Source organism: Eulemur rufifrons, chromosome 28, assembly GCF_041146395.1.
Source record: "Eulemur rufifrons isolate Redbay chromosome 28, OSU_ERuf_1, whole genome shotgun sequence".
NCBI lineage: Eukaryota > Metazoa > Chordata > Mammalia > Primates > Lemuridae > Eulemur > Eulemur rufifrons.
In genome coordinates this window covers 56,922,285-56,941,007 of record NC_091010.1, presented here as the reverse complement: position 1 = coordinate 56,941,007, position 18,723 = coordinate 56,922,285, and the positions used below count along the sequence as shown (strand labels likewise).

At 44.4% G+C, this 18,723-nt stretch overlaps 1 non-coding gene across 1 annotated transcript; it reads right to left on the bottom strand.

The window, feature by feature from the left end:
* Nucleotides 1-1,714: 1,714 nt before the first annotated feature.
* On the bottom strand, nt 1,715-1,778 carry LOC138376737 (U7 small nuclear RNA). The gene has a single exon (XR_011231713.1). It is a non-coding gene; the product is annotated as a U7 small nuclear RNA (small nuclear RNA).
* Nucleotides 1,779-18,723: the final 16,945 nt, after the last annotated feature.

The window sequence follows — 18,723 nt, the reverse complement described above, 5'->3', positions numbered from 1 at the left end:
GAGGAATATTTCATGATCTGGAAACTTTCAGTTCCTTTAATATGAAAATGCTCAACATGAAGTATTAAAGATGTAAGGATTCGGAGGTTGCAGGAGGCCAAAGAAGATTAAGAGATTCTTTCCCCCAAATGAAGTGCATAGTGTATCCATTATGGCGCAGGGAGATTCCCCTCCCCTCCCCCACCGTCTCCACTTAATAGGGAAAAGGCTGAAAACTTTGAAGAAATGCGTTCTTTGTTCTTTAAGTTCCATGATTAATTAGGTATAAGCCATGTTTCAAAACGTTTCGTCATTTATTTGTAATTCTCCCCAGAGCGTGTACAGTAACTTGGCTCAGAACACATAGATTACATTGCAAATGCTACTCATATGCTGAAACTTTTTATGTTTCTTTCCCTTTCCCTTCTCTGCTTTCCCCTGTAATACTTGAGTGGAAGAACAAAGCTGGATTTCAATCAGAGAGCACACGCTGCTCCAAATGGATTTCCCTGCCCATCACGGATCCCCAGAAGGGGGCCTGCGACTGGAAACAGTGGGCGGGCAGCCGTGCGCCCACACGTGGATGGGCCTCAGGGTTGCTCTGACCCCTGTGTCTCTGCAGCAGTCACGCAACGGTGTGCATTTGCTTCAAGTCCGTCTTCACCTCTCCGCCTCCATCCACACCCGCTCCCCGAGAGTAGCCCCCAAGTATGAGCCAGTGAGCCATGCAGTGTGGTGGTCAGCATGTGGAACCCAACTGCGGGGTCTCACCCAATTGTTAGAGCTTCATTTTTTCTCATCTATAAAATGGGGATAACAACAGCATCTGAGGTCTTTTGGGTCAATCATAGAATTAAATATGATTTAGCAGAGTGCTTCATTCAGAATATGCTCTCTATGAATGTTCACTATTTTTTTTTATTATTTTCAATTTGGCCCAACTCTCAGACTCAAACACACAGGCATGTACTCCTGGGCTGGGTGACCATGCTTGGAGCAGCGAGGTTGTGTATGTTCAGAGAAATTGGATTGATTAGACAAGTTCCCAAGTGCAAGCAATGCCCACAATATTTGTGTGTGCAATGTGCACAAACATAAACACACACAAGACACACACACATACACATATACACAAAGTCTCGGGGTACAAGATTTGTCACCAAATCCAAGGCAGAGGCTGTCCCTTCTTGCATTCTATCAGACCCTGACTCACTACTGAGACAACCCCACCCTTCGGAATATCTTTGCTTCCCTTCACTCTTTTCAAAAAGAAATCTCCTCCAAAGCTCAGATCAAATGCCACCATCTGCTTGCAGTCCTTGCTTTGCTACTACTGGGGCTCACTGGCATGCAGGCCTCTCTTTAAGATGGGCTGCACGTGGCCAAGGCGGAGGCCCAGCCTCAGGGAGCTTCATCTGCCTGGGGCTTGGAAGTGCGTGGAACTGAATCGCCAGGCACGTCAGTTTGGTCGGGCTGCCCAAACACAGTACACAAACTGGGTCTCACAGTTTTGGAGTCTAAAAGTTCAAGATCAAGGTGTCGACAGGGTTGGTTCCTCCTAAGGACTGTGAGGGAGAATCTGTTCCAGGCCTCTCTCCTGGTTTTTGGTAGTTCGCTGGTGATCTTTGGTGTTCCTTCGTTTGCAAAGCATCGCCCCAATCTCTGCCTTCATCTTCACACAGCATTCTTCCCGGGTGCCTGACTGCCTCTGTGTCCAAATTTCTCCCTTTTTTGGACTGGTGGTTTCCAGTAAAAATCAAAAAACCTGCTAGACAAATTCTAGAAGAGCTGTCACACTCAAATTTGCCCGTTTTAGAAGAACAATTACTTTGGATTAGGGCCCTCCCTAATGACCTCATCTTAACTGGATTGCCTGTGAAGACCCTATTTCCAAGTCAGGCAGCATTCACAGGTACTGGAGGTTAGGACTTCAACATATTTTTTTTTTTTTTCCAGGGGAGCAGAGGGAGACCCACTCCATAACACAAGCAATGGGCGAGTAACAACTCCAAGGAGTAAGTCCGAGCCCTCTAGCTTCATTCTGTTTGTAATTATAGCAGAGGCAGAGCCCTGAGAACCCTGGGAGGGTAACATCCACGGTAACACCCACGCCTGTCTCCATCCTCAGACTCAGATTGTTCTAACCTGGTGGTTCTCAAGCAAAGCCAAACAATGTTGCTGGGGAGGGGGAAGACAGGTCAGTGAGACACAGGCATCACTTTTTTTCAGTGCAGCCAAGCTGGAGATCCACTGAACCAGACTAAACACACAAACAGCCCATGTGGTTTCCCCCGGTCTAGCCCAAGAAGCATTTCTTGTTTGGGGGCTTACGGTGTTACTCAGGATGTTTAAATGATTCTTTAAAAAATTAAACTGACCTCTTATGTAGAATTCTATAAAGAACATAGAATGTTAAAATTCTCCAGATGGTTGAGATTAAGGAAAAATATACTCTCTCCTAAAAATATGCAGCCATGGCCTTATTATTTGTCTACTTTGGGTAGGACAAATTGTTGCCCAAATGGAGAAGTTGAGGCTGGAGTTTCGACCTTGTGTAGTTGTAAATGCTTTGAGATCCAAGAAGGAAAGATATTATAGGCCATGAAGACACCATTGCTGGCAGCTTCCATGGTGGCTAGAACGATAGTCCAAGCTTATACTCAATCTGCCAGGCTGCTCCAGTGTGGACATGGTATTATTGGTGCCTCGTGTTTCAGCTGGAGAGATGAGCTGGAGTGTGAGGAATATGAAAACACCTGGAGAGAAATGAGCAATCCATGGTCCCAGGTTTTTGTTAGAAAAGATGGCAGGAGCACTGGTAATAAGAACAGCTAAAACTTACAGGAGTATACTGTGCATCTGATAGTTAGGGGCACCATGTTCTTATTACTGCTAAATTTTTATGCCAGTTTTCTACCTGCCAAAATTCAATTTTGAATATTCAGCTACTTGAGTGACTACATTCTTCTCTGAGTTTTAGAAATATGAACCCAAAGCAGATTCTTTGGAAATTAAATACACTTTTATTTGGGGTATTTTATTAAAGAAGATGAAAGGACAAAAGTAGCCTAATTTGGCAGTTCCATCTTTGCTGCCTGAGAACAAGTTCTGAGAAGCAGAAAAGAAAAAAAAAAAAAAAAGAAAGAAAACAGGCATATAAGCCCCATAAAGGGACTGTGAAATTACTCATTCTGATAAAATTTGGTTTTCTTATTTCAGATGGAATTAGGGGAGGAAGTGTAGAAGAAAATGGGATAGTCAATTAGTACTAACTACATGGCTGATTGCAAAGACTACATACCCCAGAGATGTAAGTAATACCTATGCCATCTTCACTAGAACATTTATAATAACAAAAATGATAATTTATCAATTGTCACAAGTTTAACCTCTTACCCTGGTCGTATCAGAGTGGGGCCATAGAAAGGGGAGGAAGGTCCAAACTTGGCCTGGGTGATGTGAGGTTAGAGACTGAGGACCCTCTTCTGCCAAAAAGTTAATCTCCAGTATTTATTTGGGTGCCAACGAAAGTAGAATAATGGGGAAGGAGGTCCTTCATGTAAAAGAAACTCAAAAGCTTTACAGACTGAATTAGGTGTAATCCTTATGGGATCCCTAACAGCTCATAAATAACTTTTAATGAGATTTCCAGCAAGTAAAATAGCACATGGGGGGAAAAAAGTATTCTTTTTTATTTTTGTTATTTTGTTTTCAATAAAGCACATGCTTCATCTCGTTGTTTTCCAAACCATAACCAAAAGAAGGGAAACCATTTCAATAAGAAGAGATTAGTACTGAAAATATTTAATTAACTGATAGGGACAGGAAACGCTTGAATATGTCATTGAAAATACTTGACATTGACCACTAATCTATGGAAACTTATAGAGCTGAGTCTAAAGCATGTTCCGGAGTTAAGCAGAGAAATAAATCAAGGTTTGCAAATGTCATTTAAGTTTTCACCTGTCCCACGATTCAAAATTATTGGCTTCCCAATGAAAAGCATATGTTGTGTCCCTTGCCTGGGGAGCAGTAATGAAGTGAGGCAGACACTCTCCAGCGCTCCCTCCCATGGTGCCCTCTTTATTTCCCATAGAGTGAAAGTAATTACTGTATCCTTAAGGGAGCGCTTCCCTGCGTCTGGTCTGCCGATAAGGGCTGCCATGCTGGCTCCTCGAGCCCTGCCCCTCTTCCTTGAGGGACCACGGTTTGATTTATGAGAAAATAGTTGGCAAATTGCAATGTCCATCTTGATGGATGACATCATTTGGACCATTTTGCTGATCATGTATGACTACCTTTTTCTGTTTAGCCTGGTTGTAATTGATCCGCAGCTCCAACAGCCAAAGAAGGGGAAAAAATAGCAATTGCCTTTTCTTGGAGAGGTCACCAAGCAGAAAGAGGGCTGGCCTTTTGTTCCCTGGAAATCCACCAGCGATGTTCAAACCCTTTACAAAGAGCTCTGGTAGACGTCGTCTTGGGCAAGCCCAGCAAAGACTCCTAGAGGTACGCAAGACAGGTATTGTTCTCCTCACTGGGGAGATGAGAAAAGTAAAACTCTGGGTGCTTTGCCCAAGGTCACACAGCTAGTCAAAATCAAGGGTTCAAATCTTGGTCTTTTGACTCCCAAGCAAATGTTCCTCTCTCTTTCCTTTGCTTCTCGATGGAACACGAATGAACACTTACAGACACAATCAAGCTCTCCCTCTATTCGACTGCTTAGTCCCACCTGCTCCTCCCCTGGTTTCTGCAGGAGCTTCCTAGCTGACCTCCATACCTCTGGTATCTTCCTTCCCGTCTAGCAGCGCCAGCACTGTAATTCTACAAACACAAATCCAGCTGTGCCACTGTCCTGTTACCAACTCTTAGTGTCTTCTCATTTTCCACTTGCTTCTCAGAACTTCCCACCTTGTCCTGCCTAACAGGAAAGTTATGGCAGTGTGGGGTGGAACCCAAAGGGATCTTCTTTGAATTCTCTGAAATCTCATGCTTTACCTTACATTTTCATACAGACTTTTCATTATATTCAATGTATCCTTATTTGTTTTCATTTAAAAACAGTGATTTTAATCTAAAAATCTTTAAGTAAAAGTAATGCCCTGGAAATCTGCTTCATCGTTATCCTATGGCTTTGTGTACTCCTTAGTGCACCTCCGGGTTTGAGTACTCCTAGTACACAGCCTAGGTCCCAAGGGACCAAGTCTAGGAAATCAGCATAGACTTGAAGGCCCTCATTCAGCCTCCCTGCCTTCCTCCCAGCCTCATTTCCTACCACTCACCTCCAGCTCTCTTACACTCCAGCCACTCTGATCCTCCTTGCCTCAGTGCCTTTGAACATGCTCTTCCCTCAGCCTGGAAGTCTCTTCTCCCTTTCCCTCAAAACTCCCAGCATGCATGCATGGCCTTCCCTGTGGCCCCAGAACACAGCTGTGGTTCTACCACCTGCACCCCATTCATGGTAGCAGTTAACCCTTTGGATCCTGATCACTCATGGGCATGTGTGCCTTTCCCCACTAAACCAAGTACTCTCACCCACCATCTCCATAGCTACCAGTGCCCAGGATACTTGGTACAAACCAGGCACTAGATAAATGCTTGTAAAATGAATGAAAACTATTAACACTTTCCACTAGGAGATTTGTTTTCAGAAGCTAGCCTACTCTCAGTTGCATATATTGGACGGTTTATAAGAGTTTTTACACATTTAAAAAAAATCTATAATGTGCATTTTTTTATGTGGACCAGGTACATGATCTCATTTGATCTTCATGTTTATGCCTAAAAAGCAAGCAGGGCAATGCCTCAACCACTTGCCATAACTTAGAGGTGCAGTCCAGGCACTGGACTTCAGATGCCTGGGTTCAGAGTGCGCTCTGCTTGTCCTCAGTTTCCTGAGGGATGATAATGGTATATTGAGAGGCAGTTTACTGTGATGGTGACGGGCGTGAGCTCTAGAAATGATGGCCTAGGTCAGGGACTGGCAGACTACGGCCCGTGGGCCAAATCCAGCCCACCGCCTGTTTTTGTGTGGCCTGCCAGCTAAAACGGTTTTTGTATCCTCAAATGATTTTTTAAAATCAAGAGAGTCATGGTATGTAATGGCACATGAAAATTATATGAAATTCAAATTTCAATGCCCATAAACAGTTTTACTGGGACATAGCCCTGCCCATTCATTTACATATCATCTGTCACTGTTTTTGTATTACAGTAGCAAGGTCAAGTCCCTACGACAGAGACTGATGGCTGGCCACGCCTAAAATGCTTACTATCTGACCCTCTACTGATTAAGTTTGCTGGCCCCTGACCGAGGTTCAAATCCTAGCTCCACTCCTCCTGAGCTCTGGGACCTTGGGAAGATCAGTTAACTTCCCTATGCCAGTTTCCTTCTCTCTAAAGGAGAAAGAATAATATCTGCTTCTTAGGCCTTTATGAGATGAAGTGAGGTAACACAGAAAGCTCTCAGTAGGGCCCCAGGACTGCAAATGTTAGCTGACATTACTAAGCTACCTTCCCAGAGGGCTAGAATTTGCCAAGTAGCGGGTGGGGGTGGGGAGGGCGCTAGGAGTGCCAGCAAAGGGAGAGTTCCAACTCGGTGTAATCAGAGAGGCTGAGAGTCAGGACGGGAGCCAAACTGCCTTGAAGGCGGAAGCCAAGGGCCAGGCGCAATCACCCCGGAGAGTCTTCGAGAACACCTTTCCGAAGGGCTCAGCCAGGACTGAGGCTGGCGTCGCCAAGTTGAGCTCCGAGCTGGTTTTAGATGGGACCAACCCGGAAGCCAGTGAGGAGCAAGCAAAGGTGGGGATAGAGGGTTCTGGAGGATGTCCCCAGGATTCAGACAGCACTCTGTGCAAGGACTAGTTTAAAGGGACAGGCTTGTCATTCCCAGTTAAGCGGCTCGCCCAAGTGAATACAACTTGTAAATGACCGAATCTGAAACACCAGATGCCCAGACCTGGGCTGCCTCCTCCACTCTGCCCTGCCAACCTTCCTGCCCAATGTTTCAGGTTCACATCCTTTTGTGGTCCTTAGAAACATCACCGAGTGTAAGGGAAACAGCATGTCTCTGCTGTTGTGCTGGGGTTTTCTCCCAAGAACATAGAGCAGTAATTTTTTAAAAAAAAAAAACTATGGAGCATGCATTAAATGTGTTTTCTTCCTTTTTGCAGTTAGAGTCATTGTGGCTGAAGGTAGCAGGCTCAGATTTGCAGCAAGGCCTCTGACAGGGGTCTCTAGTCTACGGGCGTGTTTCTCTCAATAGCTCAATGACAGCCCTGCAAATGGCAAATTGTTTATGATTTGAGAGCGGCAAGGATCCAAGATGCATTGAAAGGAGAAGGAAGGAAAAAAGCAGGCTAAGAAAAGCAACACGTAATTCAAAGATCTAGGCCAAACATAAACCTATAGATTTCAAAAGACACTTGATTAAAATGTCTTTATAACGTCCACATGTCTTTGCAAGAAGCCTCCAGATCCGCAGCTCTTCTTATTTATTATTCCTAACAAATGTGATTGCCAAAGAAGAGTCAGTTCAGAAAGGCCTTCTGCAAGGGCAGGGTGGAAGACAGTTCTGCTTTAGAGCCTAGGGGCTCTAAATGTTTGAGCTGCTCAGTCGAAAGTGAGGATTCTTGTTTATTTGACGACTTTTCTCTCTTAGACATTGTATTTAAACAAGTGTCTCCTTTTGGGCCAGTGTTTCTTCAAATTTATTTACAGAAGAACTTTTCCTTTCCCCTTCTAATCTGTTTTTCATATTTTTGGTGAAAGGGATAATATATAAAATTTTACAAGGCTTTTGCTGTCTTTACATTTCCTAAATGTGGGCATCTGGTGTTCTCATTAAGCAAGTGATGTCCATTCATAGACTCACCACATCTTTAATTCATGTTAAAGAGCAGCATGGTGATTTGAAGAGTACACTGTCTCCCAGTGTCTTTTAGCAAGGTTATTTTTAAAAATCTAGCCAGCATTCTTCACTTAGTTTCATTCTGTTTATATCTTTAATTTCCCCAGTTTCCCCTTTCTATTTTTTTCCCCAAATGGCAACATACGTAGCATAGCTGTTTTCTAGACTCTGCCACAAGCATACTTTTTTATTCTACAAGTTTCTCAAGAGGACCGATCTAAATTTTAGGCTTTAGGGCTGAGGGGGGAGAGAGAGAGAGAGAGAGAGAGAAAGAGAGAGAGAGGACGCATGCGCAATCACAGTGCACAGAGAGAGTTTCTCATTGCTCATCACAATGAGCTCTCAAAGTACTATATTCCAGCAGCAAGCAACTCGGATTTGGTCAGACTTTGGAAAACTCGACTTAGAGTTTATAATCTCCTGAAAGTGACATAAACCAAGATTGGCTCAGTTTCTGTGATGCCATCAATACATTTAATTATATGAGAGAAATGTTTGGATAGGAGTCATGAAAAACATACCCTACACACGCATGCACACACACACGCATGCAAACACATGCAGACATAAATGCAAAATGCGTTATTTTAACCATAGGCCAAGAAATTAATGCTAATTTCAGAATTTTCACCTAAAGAAGTTTTGCCTATAAACCCTTTATGATGCTCTTATTATTGTTGTTGGTAATACTAACAATGATAATAGCTTAAAATAGAAATAGTAGTTTGAACAGAAAATAATTGTCGTTCCTCGTTTGATTCAGTTAGGGATGGTTGCCTTTAACAAGGCCTTGGGTAATTTGCATTTTTCTAATATGCTGGTTCTACAAGTTTCTCCTCAAAAGTTCTCCACACATTAGACAGTCACTTATATGTAGAAATCCATTTAAATTGACAAGCTGATGAATGACCTACCCAGGTAATAGATGACTGTGGGTAAACATATTGGGTGCAATGTATTTTAATGATGTCTGAGCAGTCAGATGTTGGTACATCTAGTTGGCAAAGGCCTGTTGAAATCGAACCTGCTTGTTTTCTTCAAGCTCTTTCCCCAGTAATTTATGAGTCTGAATGTGGTCTGCAAGTTTGTGTTTCCTGTTGTTTGCCCTCCCTTGGACTTGATTTGCAACTTTGCTCCATTAGGCTAGCAAATGAGTTGCCTTGAATTTAAGTGGTTTCTGCAAGTTGTACTTCTTAATAGCAATTGGAACCCCCAGAATCAGAATGAATCACTCATTCTCCTGATGCCTCTGAACCCCACATAACACCTGGTGTACCGACCCTAGGAAGAGTCCTTAGAAAAGCAAATAGTCTACTAGGACAACTAGAAGTTATGTGATGCCACATCAAGTATATAGCATCATTTACGCTGTGTTTTAGCCCAAAGTGTGTAGTTGAATCTATTAAGACTTAGATGTGCTATCCAGTTTACAAGAAATACAGGAGATCGAAGAACAATCTAAACACCACCACAAAGAAGCAATTAGACTGCAGAACATTTTGCAGGACCTCTGGCCTACCCTCTTCAACAAGTCAGGGACATCAAAAATGGATGTGTTAAATTAAAAAGATTTGGAGGGCACAGCAACTAAATGCAATGTGTAATACTTGTTTATATAGTGGTTTGGGCAAGCACGTATAATGGACATTTTAGGATCAGCTAAGAGAATTTAAATATGACCTGAATTTTAGAAGGGAGGAAAAATTACTAAATAGAAAGGTGAAGATTGTCGACAGAATGAAGTAGATTACAAAAGAGTATGATCTCATGGTTGGCTAAAATAAGAAACAGCTGTGCACGCACGTGTGTGTGTGTGTGTGCGTGTGTGTGCATGTGTGTGTGTAGAGATCAGGAAGGATATGTATACAAATACTAAATTATAGTGGTGATCTTGGGTGCATGTCTTAGTTTCCTATTGCTGCTATAATGAATTACCACAAACTTAGTGGCTTAGAACAACACAAATGTATTATCTTCTGCTTCTGGGAGTCAGAAGTCTGAAAACAGTTTCACTGGGCTAAAATCAAAGACCTCTTCTGGAAGTTCTAGGGGAGACTCCATTTCCTTGTGTTTTCCATCTTCTAGCAGCCATCTGTGTTCCCTGGCTCAGGTCTCCGCGTCACCCCAACCTCTGCTTCAATGGCACGCCCCCTCCCCTCCCTCTGCTGTCATCTCACATCACCTTCCTGGACCCTGACTCTCCTGCTTCCCTCTTACAAGGAGCCGTGTAATTACATTTGTCCCACCGGATAATCCAGGATAATCTCCCCATCTCAAGATCCTTGACTTAATCATATTTCCAAAGTCCGTTTTACCACATAAGGTAACATGTTCACAGGTTCTGTGGATTCGGACATGGACCTCATTGGGGAGTCGGGGAGGGAACACTGTTTGGCCCAGTGCAATGGAAGAATGCTTTTTTTGTCTCTGCTTGTCTGTATTTTCTGATTTTATATGGTGCACATGGACTGGTTCTTAACATGAAAAGAAAACTGGTATATTTCTCTTCCTGCTGGGAAACTCTGTAGTTTCCCCCTTGGTGAGCTTCCACTTGCAGAGGACAAAGAGGACAATCTGGTGGATGATGATTCAACCCCACTGGGGAAGGAGCAGACAGGGGAGGTACAAGAAACCCCCTTCAGATCTGGACTCAGGCATCAGTGTCTTGTCCCACTTATAGCCTTTTCAACACCACCACCACCACCACCGCCGCCGCCACCAATGCCAGCCACCATCATTCATTGTGGGCCTCGTGTGTGCTACGTCCTATGTTCAAAGGATCATATGTGGAAGCCTTATCTTAACCCCAAAGTATGTGTTTGCACCCCATGTTACAGAAGAGAACCTTGAAGCTCAGACAGGTTAAAGAACCCGCCCAAGGCCACAACTAGTTTGTTGTCAAGTTTCAAACCCAGAACCTAATCTATATTCATATTTTCTCACTAAAGAGACCTGAAATGGCCAAGACATTTCTCCTTAACCGAGAGCAGGGAATCTGCTTCTCCTGGAGCTGAAACACAGAGAGTATAAGCTGGAAGAGGCCTTCATAATCACCAAATCCAAGCTTTCCATGGTACAGACGAGCAGACCAAAGTCCGAGTCAATGCAGCTTGTCGGCAGCAGGGTGGGAACAGGACTCAGGGGCCCTTCTACTAAGAGCTCTTTCTACTAAACTATAGGCCTCCACTTTTTTGTCCATATAACCTCATTTTTCATCCTCTGGCTGCCAGAAAAATAATCCTTTGTCCCAATATAAAAGGGGAAAAAAAGAAATGACATAGTTGGAATTGTGTCAACGCTTATGACGGGGACACTAAGTGCATAGCTCCAGGAAAAGCAGCTCAGGCTAAGCCTAACCTTTGATTACTTCCATCCGAGGAGAGACCCGGTTGGAGGGAAGGCAACGTTAGCACGGGAACTGGATTCCTGGTTGCCACACTGGTTCTGGCATCTCCTATACCCAAGGAAGGCCCCAGTGATTTCCCAGGAGACCAGACTACCCTGCTGCCCAGGGGTTACAGGGCGTTTCTGCCCCTCTTTCATCCCTTCTAGTCTAAATAAGCCCCAAAGGGCAGGTAGCTTGACACTGAGGTCAGGGAAATGCCTGCGTTTGTAGCAGTCAGTTTGTTTAGTTCCTTAATGCCTATCCAATGGGTTCTGGCTTGTCTCCCCAGATGTGTGGCACGAACCCAGAGAGCATGAGTCCTACAACTTGCCTGGTATAATGATGCTCTCTGGGGATCAGATGAGACATCCCTTCAGCTGGATGTAGTGTCTCCTCCAGTTTTGATATGACCCCTGTAAACCTCAGCCTTACTCAGGCCTTCAGTACAAACCTCTGAAGAGGACTATGGTAAACAGCCTCCCAATTGTCTCCCTGCTTCCATCCTCCCTGCCCTCCATTCAGCCTGTTCCGTACAAGGCCGGAGCATCAGCCTGAAGTCCAATTCTGATCAAGAGTCACTCCTTCAGAAGCTCTCAATGACTCCCTCTTGCCAATGGGCTGGAATGACTCTCTGTGCTCCCAAACCCAGGCCCCGTCACAACAGGCCAGCCCATTTATCTCTCAGGCTGCCCTGCTGCCAATGCCCTGTGAAGTTACCACTGCTGCGGGTTCCTGTGACATCCTCAGTGTGACTTCTGATGCTCATACTCCTGGAAGGGTATCATAGATCCTGATGGCATCTGACTTGAAGATGTCAGTGCCAATGTCCCAGCCCCCTGAACACAGCCCAGGTCTGTACCAACACTTCTGATGCCAAAGGTGACACCAGTGGTGCCAATGACCCAGTCTCTCTGGCTGCTAAAGCCATTAGCACAAAGGCCACTGGTACCCTGGGTGTTTAGTGCTTTCTCTCTGTCAGCTTCTGCAGAGCCCCCACAGCTGGGGACATAGCAATACGACTTAGGGGCAAAGTGAAAAGACTATCTAAGTGAGAGCATCCCTCCCCTGCCCCAGCACTGCTCCGCTGGCCCTAACTGTGGCTCTTACCCCCTCTTTGCTAGGACAAGCTCTTACCCAGGCAGCTCCTCACTTCCTCGTGGCAACAGACCCTGGGAGGGAACAACCCGCTGGCCACCCAGCAGGCCCAGATGTGCCTGAATCTAGAGCAAGAACTTTCTGATATGTTCCACTCCGTGGTATGAACCAGGAAGTATTTCATTGACAAAAAGATGACTAAATTCCATGCATTCAGGATACCAGAAAAAGATAAATTCTTTCTTCAATACCACAGTTCTTAATTTTCTCTTTAGCATATCTGATGTTTATTCATTTTTATCCAGTAACAGGTATCATAGTATAAGAGATGTGTGGGCAAAGCTTATATGAAAAGCTTCTCTCCAATAATTATATTCTGCAGATCTGGAAAAGCCCTCTCTTGTTCCATTTTCAGGAGAGAATTCCAGGGTTCTGCAAAGATATCACTTAACAAATACTCTTCTGTATTTTGTGAATGAGGAAAAGACCCACTAGGGAGACTAAGAAATTTTCCAAGAGTTTCTAGAACCCAGGTCTTCAGCCTCCCTTGCCAAGACACCTACTCTCTGCCCTCATTCTCTGTCAATAGTCATGTCCCAGCAAACAAAAATCTACTAGCTAGGCACAGCTGCTGCCACCACCTGCAATTCCACGCGGGCCATTTTGTCATGCTTTACAGATGATGTTACGAAAATCAGAGCTTGGCGAAAAGTCCTTCTTTTCAGACATTTTATGTGGAAAAAACGAAGAAGAAAAACATAACCAGATCATTTTCAAAAATCACTTACAATCAGCTGGAAGGTATTCGGTGAACTTTGTTTTACAGCGTTTTGTGGCCAGTTACAAATTTGGGTCATGCCCTGCAATCAATCTCTGCCGGGAACTTTCACTGAGGCTATCAGGGGAGTTCGAAATAAAATGTTAGAGGCAAGATCAAGAATGCACAGATGAGCTGGGGAAACGTGTGACTGGCTTTCTGGATGCGTGATGAAAGAACAGCTGGATGGCTCCGGTACAGCCCGGAACCAGGTTCTCATCCAGTGTCACTCAAAATTAAACCTCCATCTCTGATGGCACGGAGGCTTTGCTGACTTAAGCACCAGGACCGAATCATCTCTCTGTGATTATTTTATTGGCTGCAAGGTACAGGAAATAATGGTTACAACATGTAACTGGACTGTGTCTGAGAAAACAGTGGGCAATGGCCAAGTCTAAAGAGTGTTCTATGTCTTATCGGCAAGGATGCACTCTTGTTGCCGGGGAAGATTAGCAAATTTCTAAAGGAATGATATGCGATTCCTCCAAAACTCTGGTGAGTGCAAATAATTGTCTTTAATATATAGTCATCTTTATTTAAAAAAAAAACAAACAAACCTGGCTTTCATCTCCAAAAAGCATTCCAGAGAAAGGACTGGAGCACCATGTTCATTTTCTTTGGAGGACCCAAAGATATTTCAGGTTTTCCCAGAAGCAAGCTGTTAAGTGTGGAACTCCCTCTCCTCTTGGAGTCTTTCCTTGAGAGGAGTTGCACAGCAACCAAGATTGAAGGTTACACTCCAACTGCCAAGGTTTTCCCTGGACTTTACTGGAGTTCACCCCTAAAACCCCAAATCCCATGGAAGAAAATTTGATCCTAAATATGGAGCTGCTTGTTGACATTTGATTTAGTAAGCAACCACTCTGATTTTTTGACAAGAAAATTAAGCTATAAAACTAGTGGAAATAGTGGACGCCTATCTGTGATCCCTAGAGAGGTGCTGGTTAGATAATAATGTAATGGTTGTAACCACAAGAAATAGCGATCATTGATCGGGCCCTTATATGTGCTAGGCTTTCAGCTAAGGGCTTTGCATTAGATAACTCATTTAATCCTTACAAGAACCTATAAATTAGATAGTACTACCATTCTTATGTTACAAATAAAGAAACTAAAGCTCAGAGAAGTTAAGTAACTTGCCAAGATCACACAGCAGTTAAGTCCCAGAGCTGGGGTTCAAATCTACTCAATGCAGAGCCCAATCCTGTCCTCAGAACTGTGGCCTTCTCCAAATCTGAGAAGGGAGGGAGAGATTCGAGTCAGACCTTAGAGAACTGGGGAGAATTTCCATCAAGAGAAGACCAGAGTGGAGCTTGAGAAATACAGAGCCCAAGTTCTGCCAGGAGCCCCCTAACATGGGCATGGGGGAGGCAGCTGGGCCCCCTCTGGACATAGGTTAAGGGTAGGAACAGAGCCGGGAGCAGAGGACGGGGAGGGAGGCCAAACGGCCGCAGCTGCCTGAGGACGCCAAGAAAGTCAGGGCCGGGGAGCAGGGTGTGACCACCCTACGGAGATGCCCAGCTTGGAAAGGGAGTCCAGGCTGCCGGGCAAGGCTGTGGTGGGACCTAGAACAACTGGAAAGCAAAGTCCAGAGCCCACTGTTAGCCATGGCGATGGTTGCATCTGGACTGGCTGGTGTTATTCTGGATCCTCTGAGAAGCAGACAGCTAAGGTGAGGGGTTTATTGGGGAAAAGCCTCTGAGAGCAGGTGGGGAAGGCCTCAGACTGCAAAGCCGAGCTGCCCCTGTGAAGCAGAGAAGGAAGGAAGGAAGACTGGGGAAGAAAAGTCTCAGATAGCAGCACAGCTCAAGAAAGTTGGCCATGCTGGCAGGGACTCCTCAAACAAAAGTCACTCGCCCGTTGGAAGAGTCCGGGATCTCTCGGAAACGGGCCTCCGTCGGCATCCACACTCAGTCATCGGCTGGGAGCAGCTCACAGGAAGTGTGGCCTCAGCACAGACTCGGGACTGGATCCAGAGGGACAGCAGCTGGACCATCAATTACGCTCCTCACAGCAGGACACCTGAGCGGTGCATTTTTATGGGCAGCATAACTGGCTGTCCCCTTGCTGGCTCCAAAACAGGGTGGGGAACCACTGGGATGTCGAGCGGAGGGGCCGACCACAGGTACCCCATGGAGTTGCCGCGAAGAGGAAATATACGGATTCATGTCAGCACCTAGCACGGTGCTTGGCACTCAAGACATCCTAAGGGAACGGTACTTGTCATTTTATTACACAATTTAGCAGAGGATAGAGGTCTTCCTACTTACTTCTCAGTTCCATGCTGGGATAACTAACTACATTCTCCCAGGGAAGATTCCCGCAGCATCTAGACATTCCATCTCTCTCCCTTCCTTCCCCCTCCTCTCCACTCGCAGCCAGCCAAGGGGAGAGCCAGGTTGAGTTGCGTGATGCTCCTTCCAGAACCCAAACCTCCCCTCTTCACCCATGGAGTACAGTTTCTCTAGAGCAGACAGGGAAATCAATCCACCTTTTGCTTTGACCTAAGCCTTCTGTTTAGAAAGTCAAGCCATCCTCCCTTTGGAGCAGAATGCCTCTTCTAAATGAAAGTTGAACTTGCTCAATCTTTTTGAGATAAAGACCAGATTCTGAACAAAACTGGTTTTGATTATAAAATGAAGGCTGACAGTTAGCTAGCAAGATGCAGTTTGGGGCTCTACCAAAGGGGTCCAGGAGGCCCGAGGCCAACCGTATTGATTAGCAGGCTAAACAAAATAGAGTCTCCTGCTCTGTTGACGCCTTGGGCAACGCCATTCTTGCCCTCCCTGGTGACCATTTCATTTAATTATTTTAAGGCAGGCTTTTATGGACTATTTGCCAGACCTCGGCTTTGTTGGGGGGCACCTCAGGTTTCAGACGTTTACAAGAGTTGACCCTAGTTAAGATTCCCTTTGTGGAAAAGGCATTCGGGCTGGGACGAGGGGCTGGGACAAAGGAAGTGAGACGCCCCAGGTAGAGGGGCACTGAAGAGATCCTTCTAGAAAACATCGAGACCATGTTAGAACAACTTCAAAACGAGATAGTCATCTACCCACAGAGATTTCCTAAAATCGGAGGATTCCGTAATTGAAATATGGTAGTCCCACTAGATAGCATCGGAAAGATAATGTTCAGGGAAATCGTGGCAGTTTCCTCCATCAGAGAGCCTGCCGTGGCCTTCCTGCCCTCGACCTAGAAAGAGCCCAATTTTCTGGTATTTGAGAATGAGTAATATTTAAAGGTTTAGGGAAAATTAGTCAAATGTACCTTGATTATAAACACATGGACCCATTTCATTTAGCTATTTTAAAACGCGGGTTTTAACCAGCTGCCAGCAAGCGCAGCGCTCGTCTGTTTCCCTCCTCTTGTAATAGACACGGCAGAAGGAAAGAAATATTTAGCTATTCTGGATCTCCTTCCAGAGCAGGAAGAATTATTGAATATAAATTGTATCTTCCTATCTCACGAAACAAATGAAACCTCCTAAATTAAATAAAAGGAAAATTAACAATCAGGATTAGGTAAAAAGAATTACATTTCCTTGGGGCTCGAGTTACAAAGATATGTTTTTGTAAAAGAAAGAAAGGTCAGTTACCACTATTAAACTTGTATATTGTTTTATACTAAGTCCTTTCATTGGCCTCTCTGAGGGACCGTTTAGTTTGTATTACACTCTAATAAACTCCAGGTGTACGGGACAAACCGAATAATCAGAACCCGATGGCCCAAACTAGTTAAAAATAATGCGGTACATTCCTGGTTCTCTGCATTTAATTTATTGTTAATCATTGTTATTACTTACATTTATTGGGTAGTTTTCCCAGATTTATTAGGCACTACATTTAACAGTGTTATCGCTTGTAACTGACCATCAGTGGAATCGAAAACATATTTTTGTAAAGTCTCTTACCCTAATTAGTAAGTTGTTTCCCTTTGAGACTAAACAGACCCCAAAAATGACTGTGTTATTTTCCCCTTGAGTCAGAGGGGAACTCTGGTACAAAACTCCCTTTTTCCAAAACCACCTGTTGGATGAGAATGGAAGAGATGTCATTCCGGAGACACTGAGATGACCTTTCCATTTGAGGCAGAAAAATAAGGGATTTTATTCTACAGCTCAGGGCTAGTCTCCTGTCCTGGTGCAGTGTGGGTGGCTTCTAGGATGCCAAGGAAGGACAGGTGGAAACCGACCTCCACCTGCCTGGAATTCTAGCATCCAGAAGCAAACGTGTGGGTCAATGGCAGAAGTAATCCTCTCACTAAACTTCACACTCGGCTGTTAATGAGCTCTCGCCCCTTAGCACACAGCACAGTCATGCACATCAGGAATTGTTTGCCGAGTGAGCGAGTGAGTGCCAGTCCCCACGCTGTCCTTTGCCTTTGGTTGGAGTCTGTGGCACCAGAGGAGGGAGTGAACAGATAAGGTTCCTGTGATTAGGGAGCTTGCGACCCAGGCTGGAGAGGCAGCATACAAGGAGGTAAACAAACATACAAATAGTCCCAGCTGAAAAGTGGGGAGAAGAAGGGATGTAAAACCAGTTATGCGACTGCCTTCCAAGACACTATTGGTTCATTTTCTGCAACAACTGGAACGAAAGCTTAGTGTCTCCATTTATCTGACCCACAACTTTACTCTGTTGCTAGTTGGTTTTTATATTTCAAAAAAATGTAAAACTTAAGAGTTAAAGTTTTTTGCAGAAAAAGGAAAAGTCTCCTTGTGCTTATCTCTGGAATCCAATTTGGACTGATTTTTTAAAAAGATCCTAAAGTATTCGTAATCTAAAACTTTTCTGCTTCTGGTTTCCAGTGGAAATTTATTATTTGAGAGCAGACTTTTAAACATGTCGCCTTCTGCCAGCATGCCTCAGGGTACAAGTACAATAAATAAAGCGTATATTGAAATAGAATATTTCAAATAACTAGCAGCATCATTAAAACATCAAATTAAATGAACAGAAAACAAACAGATTCTAGTTTCCTTGTATAATCAGATATTCTTCATTAAGGGCTCTCAAGTGGATTGCAATACCAGCAACACCAGCTGTAGCTTCCCAGTTAAGTACTCATCTTACTTCCTCTCCCCCCAAAAAATGGGAAGAAAAGACAGAAAAACACCTCAAAACCCCAACAGACACCCAACATTACCTTGGTTTGTCCAAGGTTTTACAAGATCTCTGGAGGCAAATGTAGATCTTCAACCCAAATCCTAAATCAGGGCTCCATTAGCACAGTCAACAATCATCAATATTTTCTGGCATCTTCTAAGAAGAGAAATGCCTCCTACTCAGTATCTAGAGGTCTGAGACTTATCTAGTGGTCCATAGTCTCAACGGTCCTCTTGGCATTTTGGGTGGGACAATTCATCTATGCATGCCCAGATCTTTAGCATTCATTCCTACCTCTTCTCTCTCTGCCTTCGCTCAGAATAAATATCAGTATGTCAGACTAAAATGCCTCCAAACATCTCTAAATTCTTTGGTGGTGTGGGGGGGTACTACTCCATTTCCAACAAGAGGCCTTCTCAGCAGCCTGAGTCCATAA